Genomic DNA, 12,352 nt, shown 5'->3' with positions numbered 1-12,352 from the left:
GGGGCGGGGCGTGACGCGCACGACACCGCCCGAGCCAGATCACGTGAGGCAGTAGCGGTAGCGAGGTTCCTCCCTAAAGCCGCGGAGAGTCAGGTGACTCCGAGCAAGTACTCTTGGGCCCCGCGGGGCAGGTGTAGGGTCTTCCATTACACCTGTTATAAGACACTGGGTCTCCACTAGCGAGAACCCCGTTCCCTCGGCGCCATACGGTGGCCTTGCCGTACCGCAAGCAGCCAGCGCGTTCTCCAGCGTACAGCCTAGGGGAGAGTCAGTGAAAATTGACAGATGGGCGTGGCAAGCATTGAAAGTGCCTCTGTAGATTTCATGACACCCTCCGAGGGGCCTTTGTCAGCTACCGTTACCGCAGGCCACAGAGGATCACCTGTGTATGCCTTAGGATGTACAAATCACGTTTAAACGGTTTCCTCAGACAACTGCAGGTCTCAGACTCTACGGCACCTGGAGATAGGAGGCTTAGGTAGAGTAATATAGCCTTGACCCTTCTGGGAGTGACCCTGGACAAGTTCACTGGTTCCTAAGCTCCAAATCCCTGTCTGAAAAGTAATGCTTGCCTTACGTGTATCGTTTGGTTCTTGTAGGAATCACCACGAATTATGACCTAACTCTAACTTGTAAACTGGAAGGCAACACAAGAGGTGTGAGGGGTTGAAGAAGAGGCGAAAGGTCAGCCTGGAGAGGAGAAGCGCTTCAGGGGGCTGCTGAAATATGTATGAAGGATATGAGTTAGTCCAAGAGGCAACTTCCCCTGGATGGAAGCAGCAGTCAGGGATTAGCTCTAGGTGGGTGGCTTTCCCTGCCCACTTGTCCAGAGTGTGCTTTGCAGCGATGGACTCCAAAATTTTGTCTGTTCTGCTCGGGCTGGCTGTTTAACTGCTGCTTCAGGTGTAGGAGACTGTGACTCCTAATTTCAGGAAACTCTCCTCATGTACCTGATGTGTGCCACTGTTCATACCCCAGCTCCCCTGGGAGAGCTTAGAGTCTACTAAAGGGTATAAAAAAACTAAAAACAAAAGACTCTGGAATTCAGAAGCCTGAGGGGCTTTTCCCCTTGGGAGAGAACCAGGGATGGCTTCAGAGGGTAGGAGGTGTTTGAACGGGGCCTGGGTTCAATGACTGGAATTTGGACTAGTGGAGAAAGTCAGAGTAGCAGGAGATAAGATTATAAAGGTCAGGTGGCAGGGTCTGATAGGCAAATCTTGACTGTCAGACATGGGCACTTGGCATCTAATTAGTGCACAGGGTTAGATGTGGGGGCTCCACCAGATGATGACAAGGCTAAGGTTTGAAATGACACATCAGGCAACAGTTGGGGCAGGGCATTCAACTCAAAATTCTGTTTATCCCCTCTTGTGTGAATTTCTTTTCAGATGTATTATTTGAAAAATAAATAAATCAGGCAAGCACCCAGCATTTTCAGAAGCATTCATTTCAGATTAGGATGGAGTTAGTCTCCTAAGGTAAAACCTAAAGAGGAGGAAAAGATTGAATTAAATAGACAATTGGGGCACAACTACTCAAAAGAGAGGAAATCCCAGGCCAACGGAACACCTGTGTCTGGAGCCCTGCCCCTGTTTCTTTCATGCTGTCGGCCACAGTGCAGGCCTCTTCCCTTCCAGTCTTAGTTCCTGGTCAGAATCCCCTAGGCCCTTGATCGGCTCTTTTTTGGGCATATTAAGATTGGAAGAAAACCCTTTGTTTTCTCAGGATTCAGCATAAAGTTAATGTTTCGGGGGGCGCCTGGGTGGCCCAGTTGGTTAAGCATCTGACTTCAACTCAGGTCATGATCTCGCAGTCTGTGAGTTCGAGCCCCATGTTGGGCTCTGTGCTGACAGCTCAGAGCCTGGAGCCTGCTTTGGGTTCTGTGTCTCCCTCTTTCTCTGCCCCTCCTTGATTCTCTCTCTCTCTTTCAAAAATAAACATTAAAAAAGTAAATAGAGTTAGCATTTCATTTCTCGTTTCTCACCTACCCAATTTTTTCATTCATTCTTCAGCTTCTTAAACTGTTCCCTTACTTCTGGCCTCCATATTAGCTGTCAGATAATATCCCAGAAGGTACTAGAACCCACCTTTCATAATCAGTTTAAAAACTTCTCAGGTTAAAAACCTCCAATGGTTCTCTCTTGCCTCCCCAGTCAGTCCAAACTTCCTAATTTGGCGCGAGGACTGTTTGTGTCCTGGCTGCTCTGCCTTACTGTCCACCTCATGCCCAGTGACGTTCTGTGCTCCAGCCATGTGCAGTCTCTCAGTGTTTTGCAAATCCTTGGTTCCTTAAGCCTCTTCCCCAACCCCCTTTCACTATTGACTCTTCTCCAATTAAACATGTTAACCCTTCAAGATTCTTAGCCTCCTCAGAAGAGCCTTCTCTGATCAACCCAGGCAAAACTGATGGCTCTTGCCATTGCTTCCCCATAGCACAAAGTCTGCGGCACTTCCGAGCCCCTGCCATATGTTATAGGAATTCATGAGGGTGAATCACTTTCCCACTGCCGCCTCACCAGGGCCTGCTTTGTTTCTGGCCCTCCAACTCAGTGCTTGACAAAAAGGGTGTTTGCTCAAAAGGGTCTTGGAAAAGGGACATAGGAATGTTACTGATGGATCACTGTTTACACACCCTCTGACTCCCCCACCCCTGCCCAATGCTTTCTAGAAAGTTGTCTAGGGCCCTCAGTCTCCATGGACTCTTTAATCCACAAAAACAGCTTTACCCAATCTGTCAGTGGAGTCTTGGCTGCTCTGAGCCAAGAAAAGTTACCTGTGGTCATTCCCTAGCAAAGGGTTGGTGACCTTCCTTTGTCTTCAGCTTAACTTCCCCAGGCCTCTGCAATCATGGGGCCTATCTCTGTCCCTTCCCTTCACACCCCCAGGCTCCAGACATATTGCCAGCCGCTGCTGGTTCCCTTCCCTGAACCCTCTGTGTTCTTTTACGTACCTCCAAGCTGTGTACATTTTGTCCTCTGTGCCTTGAAGGCCCTGCCTGCTTCATGACAAAGTCCTGTTCACCCTACACTGCTTCGCTTCGCTTACACAGAGGCTTCTTGCTGCTCTTCCTGGCTGTGCCCTCACGGCCTGATGCTTCGTTGTTCCCCAACTGTGCTCTCAGCCCCTGGATGGCAGTGGCAGGAAGCTTGGGTGTCCTTGAATTCATTCAGTCTATCTGTCCCCGTGGCTGGTCTGTGAACTCCAGCACATGCTCATTTCTCCTTCACTCATTCTCAAGCCTCCATTGATTTAGCAACTCATGTGATTTGCATATACTGTGCATATAATGGAGTCAAAGGTTTTACCCCACAAGTTCATGAGATGATCTATTCTATTCCATTTATTCATTAGTTTATTTTCACACTGGTGGGGGACCCACTAAATCAGTGAGTCTCAACCTTCGATAATTCTTATATAATCATTTCGGAATTATCTGGGAAGCTTGAAAAAACAAACCAAAAATGCTGAGTGATTCTGATTTAAAATGGTCTCTAGTGGGATCTGGACTTTAGTATGTTTGGTTGGTTGGTTGGTTGTTGGACCTTAGTATGTTTTAAAATCTCCCCAGGTATGCTGATGTTGAGACCAGCACCAAATCCTGACCTCTCCAGTGGGGCCTAAAGGTAAGAATCACCTGAACTTGGCCAAGCAGCCTATGATCCTGGGCCTGCAGCACTGGCATCACCTGGGGGCTAATTAGAAATTATTCCTCCTTTAAAAAATGTTTTTAGTATTTGTTTTGAGAGACAGAACAGGAGCAGAGGAGGGGTAGAGAGGGAAACACAGAATCTGAAGCAGGCTCCAGGCCCTGAGCTGCCAGCACAGAGGGCTTGAACCTCCAAACCGTGAGATTATGACCTGAGCCAAAGTCGGACGCTTAACCCACTGAGCCACCCAGGTGTCCTAGAAATTATTCTTAGTAAAGTAGGATCTGTATTATTGAGATCTAGTGATTTGTATGCACTTTACAGATCAAAAAGCTAGATTCTAGGTCCTAGATGGTTGGTAAATAGATCCCCAGTCTCAAGTCAGACCTACTACAAAATAAGAATCTCCAGGGAAGAAGCCAGTTGGCCTGTGTACATTTAATACACAATGCAGGTGATTCTTCTCAGGCCATTTTGGGAAACAGCAGCTCTAAATGGATATCCCAACTCATGATAGTGACCTAAAGTTTGAAGCACGGGGGCCTGCAGGGCTCAAGAATGTATGAGTGAGGGGCGCCTGGGTGGCTCAGTGGGTTAAGCAGCCGACTTCGGCTCAGGTCATGATCTCACAGTTCGTGGGTTCGAGCACTTGCATTGGGCTCTGTGCCGGCAGCTCAGAGCCTGAAGCCTGCTTCAGATTGTGTCTCCCTCTCTCTCTCTCTCTCTCTCTCTCTCTCTCTCTCTCTCTCTCTCTCTCTGCCCCTCCCCTACTCATGCTGTGTTTCTCCTGTCTCAATAATAAACATAAAAAAAGAATGTATGAGTGAAAGAGCATGCCACCCAGGGGGAAAACTGGGGTCTGGCCCTAAGAAGAAACCATCAGCACCTGAGACTGGCTCTGAGTGTCCATAGGAGAGCAAAAATGCTCTAGGTGCAATCAGGGAAAGCTACCTGGAAGAGATGCAATCAGGGAAAGCTTCCTGGAAGACGTGACCCACAATCATGTTAGGATTTAAACAAGGTAGGCTCCAGACTAAGCATAGGATGGCAGGGGTGGAGTGGGGAGGAATGTATAAGGAAGGAGACACTGGGCTTCCCATTCTCCCTGATCTTGCTCCTATCCCCCAACTTTGCCTTTGTTCCAAGCATACCTACAGGCAGAGCTTATGCCCCCTGGTAGCTCTCAGGGCTCAGAACGGTTGCTGACCTCTGCATTTGATCATGGGGCACCTTACTTGGTATTTAAGTGACACATACTTGTGCAATACAAACACATTTTTATCTAGCAAGGACTGAGTCAATAAAATAACTGAGTCAATAAAATGTTGATTGTGCAATCAAACATTTGCACAATACTCTGTGGGTTTTCCAAGCAGTTACATGATAGTTATTTCTTCCGATTTTCGCATAATTTGTGTGCTCAGAGAAGCCCTGTGACCTGGTTGAATTTAGTACCTAGTGAAAGGTGAGGCTGGGACCCTATGACCTCCACCATTTTTGAGAACAGAAGCACAGTTGAGCAGCTGGTGCTTAGCATTTGGGAAAAAGACCCGTGGATGGTGACTGGCAGACTGGCCCTTTTACGAAGGACTCTCTGATCATATGATTTCCCTGAGGAACTTGTTACAAATACAGGTTTCCAGCACCTACCCAAGACCTACTGAATCCAGATTTCCAAGAGGAAGGACTTAGGAATTGTATTTTACCAGAGATGCAGCATGTTGCCAGGTCAGCATACCTGGGTTTCAATCCTAGACCCACCACTTCCTGGTGTGTCCCGGGGCAAAGTTCTCCCCATCTCTGAGCCTCGATCCCTCTTCAAAATGGCGATCCTGGCTGGTCCCACCTCTGAGTCCCTGAGGGAGGCTTCCCAAGACGGCTCCTTCTCCTTCATGGGGTAGGGGTGGGGGTGGGGAGGGAGGGGAACAATAAAGTTCAGGGATTGGGTCACCCAAAGCTCGAAATGTCACCCTTTTCTCTTGCTCCTGAGAAGAAGGGACTATGTGGTTCCCTCTCTATTCTGCTCACTGTGGGTTGTGACCCTCCTGTGGGGTAAGACGTACAGAGCATGAGCTCTGGGCAGCCACCACTAAATCAAATTTCTGTGTTTCCTAATATTCCCTTCACCTTCTGATCCTGTTTCTCACCTGTACGGTGGGGCTCTCATCAAGGGAAACCAACGTGAATGCAGCATGAAGGGCACACAGAGGAAGCCCACCGTCTATGGGGACTTTATCATTGTTATATCATTTAACAAATACTTACTGAGCACCTACTATGTGCCAGGGACTCTCCTAGATCCCTGCGTGTGTGGAGTCAACATTCTAGTTACAATCTCATGGGTGGAGATGGACAGATAATGAACATGATACATGTTTGATATCTAAACAGTAAAAACACTGCACAGATTTGATATTTAAGTAACAAAGACAAGGAGTGTCTGGCTGGCTCAGTTGGTAGAGCGTGTGACTCTTGATCGCATGAGTTCAAGCCCCATGTTGGGCATGGAGCCTACTTAATTAAAAACAAACAAACAAATAACAAAGACAGTAAATAGGTATAACTGAAGTAAACAACAAATGTGGTAGTTGTTTAAATAGTAAACACAATAGATGTTTATTGTTTAAATAATAACTACAGTGTGTAGCATTAATTAAAATGACAAACATGGGGTGGTAGAGGGTACCTGGGTACTGGTACCTGGGCCACTCAGCTGCACGAGCATCCCACCCCTGATTTCCGCTCAGGGCATGATCCCAGGGTCAGGAATTGAGCCTCTGCTTGGGATTCTCTCCCGTCTCCCCCCTGCCCCTCTCTCTCTCAGATAAAAATAAAAAGTAAAAAAAAAAAAAAAAAGATGGGAATGACAAGAACCACCCTGGACTTGAGTCCGAAGAGGAAAAGGTTCTTGACTTCGCAGATGTAGAGCTAGGGCATTTTTAATTTATAAAATGTACTCCATTCTCACCTCCTAAAGGAGGCCCTCCCAGAACCCCAGACCCTCTTTCCTTTGAAATTCTGTGACTGTAACAGCCCCTACCTTTCCCATGGAAACTCACCTGATCTGGCTGACATGATCTGAGGGCTGAAGCTAAGGCGTGCTCAGGGTATTCGTTTAATGCTGTAATCTCTGCAGTAACCCCAGGAGGTCACTTCTCATGCCATCTTTTTTTCCCCAAATGTTTATTTTGGAGAGAAAGCACAAGTGGAGGAGCAGAGAGAGAGAGAGGGACAGAAGATCTGAAATGGGCTCTGTGCTGACAGTAGTGAGCTCCAACTCATGAACCTTGAGATCATGACCTGAGCTGAAGTCAGACACTCAACTGACGGAGCCACTCAGGCGCCCCCCTCACCCCATCCCTCATACCATTTTACAGTGGAGGAAGTGGAAGCTGTTGACCCATTGCCCAGGTCACACAGCCAGAGAGGATGGAATTAGGGTGTGAGCCCGGCCCCCCAGTGCTTCTGTAGGGGTGACCGCTATTCCACTTGTCTGCCTCCCAAACTCCAGGAGGGCAGGGCTCCTTCTCAGCCTCTGAGGTCTCACAAATAAGGGGCTTGCTGGGGGTTATGTTAGAAGCTGGTAGTTAGGGTGACCAACCGTTTTGGTCTGCCTGGGACCACCCCGGTTTGGGCATCCTGGAGAGCTCCACAGTCCTAGCCAATGGGGACAATTGGTCACCTATAAGCAGACCCCAGGCAGCCTCCTGTCCTGCCCCCAGGCCCCCATGCCAGAGCTCAGGCTGTCTTTTATGAAAGGAAACTGCTTAGCTCATGCCTCACATTTTAGGCAAGTCTAAGTTGCTTAAAGTCCTCTAGTGTAACTGGGAGGGTTTAGGACACTCCCAGACACACCAGTGGAAGACACACTTGTCTCTCTGACAAGAAGCCTTAAAGATGTATCTAGCCTCTGACCAGGAATGCCACTTCTATGAGTTTCTCCCAAGAACAAGACAAAAATATGGACAGTGATTTTTCTTTTGACGGTGATTTCTGAACAAAGATATTCCCAGCAGAGCCGGTTATACAAAAACTTGAAGGAGTGAAAACAGAATATCATGCAACTAAGAAAACAAAATCATATCACCAATTTAACAACAGGAAGACACTATACTTTAAAAATTTTTTTAAATGTTTATTTATTTTTGAAAGAGAGACAGAGCACTAGTGGGGGAAGGGCAGAGAGAGAGAGGAAGACACAGAATCTGAAGCAGAGAGGAAGACACAGAATCCGAAGCAGGCTCCAGGCTCCGAGCTGTCAGCACAGAGCTGGATGTGGGGCTCAAACCCACAGACTGCAAGATCATGACCTGAGCAGAAGTCAGATGCCAAACCGGCTGAGCTACCCAGGCGCCCTATGAAGCACTATTTTAAATAGAAAATAAAACATAAAACTATCTAAACGTGGCATGAACCCAATTTTATTTTGAAGCACTTGGCTGGCTTGGTTGGAAGAGCAGGCAACTCTTAATCTCTAGGTCGTGAGTTTGAGCCCCACGCTGTGTGTAGAGAAAACTTAATGAATCAAAAACTTAAAAAAAAAATGCAATGTATACAATCTAAGTTTAGATTTATACTTTGATGGATGATTAAAGGAGATGTGGTATATAAATACAATGGAATATTATTCAGCCATAAAAAGAAAATATTCTGCCATTTTGACAACACGGATGGAACTTAAAGGCATTATGCTAAGTGAAATGTGAGGCAGAGAAAGACAAATACTGTGTGACCTCACTTATATTTAGAAACTAAAATAAGCCAACTCCTAGAAACAGAGAGTAGATGGTGGTTGCCAGGGGCTGGGAGATGAAGCAAAACGTGGAGGTGTTGGTCAAAGGGCACAAGTTTCCAGATCTAAAATGAGTAAGTTCTGACATAATAGTCAGCATGGTGACTATAGTTAACAATACTGTAAAGTAGCTAAGAGAGTAGATCTTAAATGTTCTTATTACACACATATGTGATATTTCTTATCACAAATGACAAAATTTGTCATTATATGAGGTGATGGATGTGTTAACTAATCTACTTGTGGTAATCACTTCCTGATATATACATGGGTCAAATCATCACGTTTGCACACTTTAAAATTACACAGTATTATATGTCAACTGTACATCAATAAAGCTGGAAAAAATTATATGTATGCACAGAAAAAAGGCTGAGAAAATACTTCAGAATGTTCACAGTGCTTTTCTTTGCCTTTAGGGTGATTTTAATTTTCTTCTTTACATTTTCCTCAAATACAAACCTAGTTCAGTGAGTAAATATCATCAGAAAGCCAATAATTAAAAAGCATACTGCATAAAATTGCTCTTTATTGAGCTGTTCTCACTCTGCCCGACCTCCTTTCTCAGCTGGCGTGAATTAGTTGAGAGAGCACTGGATTGGGAGTCAGAGGAAGCCTCCTACCCAGCACTTGCTTACTTCTGGTTCCTCTCCTTGGGATGTTGCTTACTCCCTGCATAAAATGCCCAGCTCAATTGTCACTTCCTTTGATGACCATGTCTCTGCTACCCATCACCCACCACTCTGCTGGCCTGCTGTTTATTTACATGCCTGCCTATTCCTTTTATGGGCTCATTTTCTATTTCTATAACAAGACTGGTGACTTGGAGCTGTCTTACTCTCCCCCAGGGCTGGCTGCAATGCTGAAGGGAACCACATGAGGGCGCCAGAACCACACTGGTGACATCCTGCCACCCAGGCCGACCAAGGCCCCTTCAAAATTTTCTCCTAGAGAGGACACAATCACGGCAGGTCTAGGATGCTCCCAGTCAGGAGGGAATTGGATTATAAACTCTGTCCGAGAGGAATCCCCACCCCCACCTCAGTCTTCCCAGAGTCACACTGACCAAGGTGACCCTCTGAACTGGTCCCCCTTAAGAACCTGAGGCATGTTGAGATGGAATTGCTGTGTAACTTTGAGCAAGTCCCTGTCCCTCTCTGGGCCCCCATTTCCAGCCTGCACTGTTGGATTTCTGTGCAGGGATGCCGTGGGGCAGGCATCTGACTGTTCACTGCTTCCTGTCGACTATGGTTGAAGATGTTTCCTGTGCCCAGCTTCCTGCTTCAGGTCACCAGCCTGCCATAGACCCTTTTGTATACTCATTGTTAAGTTGAACTGAAACAGAAATAAAACCCTCCGTAGAACATAAAACTGATTAGAGACGACCACCAGAGATGTTTTCTTCTTGCCCTTCAGGAAATTCCTGGTTGCAGAGCACTTGACATTGCCCTTGCCCCGGTCCTGGGTATGTGTGTATGTGGTGTGGTCATGGGGCGTGCTCTGAGGGGCTTGGGACCGGGAGTTGGAGGAGTGGCTTTGGGGTCACTGGAATATGGAAGGGGAGAAAAGAACTAAAGCTTGAGTCCTGGGAGCAGTGGGGGAGGAAGGGGCCCGCTGCGGGGCAGAAGGCCACGTTCTTGGGAGAGAGGAGATAGGAGAGGCAGGGAGTTCCTCCATGGTGAGGTGGGGGTCAGGGGTCACTCCACAGCAGGCTTCCTGGAGTGCTGGGAGGACCCAGTGCAAACTCAGGTGCTGATCTGTGTGTGAGGGTGGGCCTGGGCTGCAGGCCCTCCCGCACCCTTCCTACCTCAGGCTCCAGGATGATGGCATCACGACGACAGGGGGAGGGCAAGTGATGGCGACCCTGTGCCTCTGCTTTGGTAATCGCCCCTCCAGAAAACAGGCATCCAGCACCTCCCTAAGTCCTCAGGGAATTGCTTCCTGGCTGGAGAAGATGAAAACCCCTCCTCTTGCCCTGCTCTGTTCTTTTGCCTCCATAGGATGAAGCCCCTGGAGACCCAGCAGCCTTGCCATTTCCACCTTGCCATACCTGTGCCACTCGCCCTGATGAACCCAGCGCCTTTACTCTGCCTGGACCACCCGGCCTTCATCCTTCAAGGCCCTTTTCCTGAGCACAGCAGGCAGATTCAATTCTCCCATCTGGGCCCCCTCAGCCTCTGCCACCCTCCCCACCCCAATTCCACCACGTGAGGCTACCTGGAAACTTCCTGAGGACAGGGCCTGGGTCTTGTTCTCCTGTGTATCCACCAGGTCTGAGGACCAGGAGGCACTCAACAAATGTTTGCTGAACAAATTAATTTGTTTTCATTTAACGAACTCATTAGAGTTCTATCTTCCTCTTAATTAGGAAGCAGGAGGTTCCGTTTCTCCTGTAACAATCCACTGTAGAGGGATGATGGCAGAACCTCAGCCTCTGTAAACAAAAAGCAATCAAACTAGATTTCACAGTTGCATTTTAAAGAAATAACACGTGGTGCTCAATGAGGTACATTTCAACAAGACGACTGCATGTTAAAAGCTGCACATTAAATATGCATCATCACACAGCTTATCACACAGAATCAGAGCTTTACAGGACACTTTTCTAGCAATAGGCGGCTGGCATGGGCTCTTGGCAGTGACACAGCTCTGAAGTGAGGGGAAGGATAGGCTGGGGGCTGCTACCTGTGCCCGGGGGACACCTTGAGCAGGTCTCTGTGGGGTTCTGGAAGCTGCTCCTACAGCTAAGGTTCTGGACTGTCCTGGCTCCCTCTGGACAACGTGGCCCATGTGGTCTTTGCTGGTAACCAATTCTGGAAGGGTGAAGAGACAGACGTGGCAGCTGGCTGGCTGGCCGCCTGATCCAGCCAGGATGCTTCATGGGCACCCACAGGCCAACTCCAAATGCCAGCCTGCCCCGTCTGCCGGCTTTCGGCACACACCGTTCCTTGAGTCTGTGAGAGTGAATGGTAAGCCTGACCAGCTGCCCCTGCTAGGCCCTTGGTCAAGTGACATCAAGCACTTTTGAGAGAGTGTCCTGGAGAGCGGGTCAGAGCTTGCAGTTAAAATCTTAAAGGGCAGGGAGCAACTTAGGTGGCTCAGTGGGTTAGGTGGCCAGCTCTTCATTTGTGCTCAGGTCACGACCTTGTAGTTCTGAGTTCGAGCCCCATGTTGAGCTCTGTGCTGACAGCACAAAGTGTGCTTGGTATTCTTTCTCTCTCTCTCTTTGCCCCTCCCCTGCTCCCTTGATCTCTCTATCTCAAGAATAAACATTAAAAAAAATTTTTTTTAAATCTTAAAAGGGGAACCTCCAGGTCCTGTGACTGCAGTAGAAGCAGAATGCCTGCCATAGGCTCTCCCTGCTGACATGAGGCGCTTGGTGAAAGCTAGGTCAGGATCCCCCTCCACTCGCTCACTGGCCACAGAGGGGCACCAGCCCCGAGCTGCTCTGCGAGGATCCACAGCTCTCCTTGGATTGGCCCAGCCTTCCTGAGGACCCAGGCCCTTTCACCACTCTCCTTAGAAAGGAGAACCTTTCTCCTGACAAGCAGGTGGGCTCTCTCTCCCCACAAAGCCTCTTTTCTTTCTGTGGCCACCATCTTGTTGGGGAGGGGGGTTTGCCAAAAAGGTCCTTGACTCCTCAGGGCTCAAGGACAGAGCTGCTGAAGTGGTTGGGGCATTATGGTCAATAATGAAGCCAGCAAAGAAGGGAAAGAAAGGGAAAAAAAAACACTCAAGAAAACAGTCCAGTGGCTCTGAGCAACCGGGGCCTGTTAGTGGCTGGAGGCTCTGTTGAAACAAAATGCTGAGAGCAAGATATTGTGTAGCAGGGAGCTTTTTTTCCTCTCAAAGAAACCCAGCTCATTTTTTCCATTAATTGGCAGCAGATGAAAAAAAAAAAAAAAGCCAAAAC

At 48.0% G+C, this 12,352-nt stretch overlaps 1 long non-coding RNA gene across 2 annotated transcripts; it reads left to right on the top strand.

Moving 5' to 3' along the window:
* The first annotated feature begins 24 nt into the window (after positions 1-24).
* On the top strand, positions 25-9,803 carry LOC115276334. 2 transcript variants are annotated; one of them, XR_003901891.1, is made up of 3 exons: positions 25-93; positions 3,569-3,623; positions 9,288-9,803. It is a non-coding gene; the product is annotated as an uncharacterized LOC115276334 (long non-coding RNA). The 2 variants fall into 2 exon arrangements; XR_003901890.1 differs by lacking the exon at positions 25-93 and adding an exon at positions 318-478.
* Positions 9,804-12,352: the final 2,549 nt, after the last annotated feature.

Source organism: Suricata suricatta, chromosome 13, assembly GCF_006229205.1.
Source record: "Suricata suricatta isolate VVHF042 chromosome 13, meerkat_22Aug2017_6uvM2_HiC, whole genome shotgun sequence".
NCBI lineage: Eukaryota > Metazoa > Chordata > Mammalia > Carnivora > Herpestidae > Suricata > Suricata suricatta.
The sequence above is the reverse complement of the archived record's forward strand: the minus strand, read 5'-3'. Positions and strand labels throughout refer to the sequence as shown.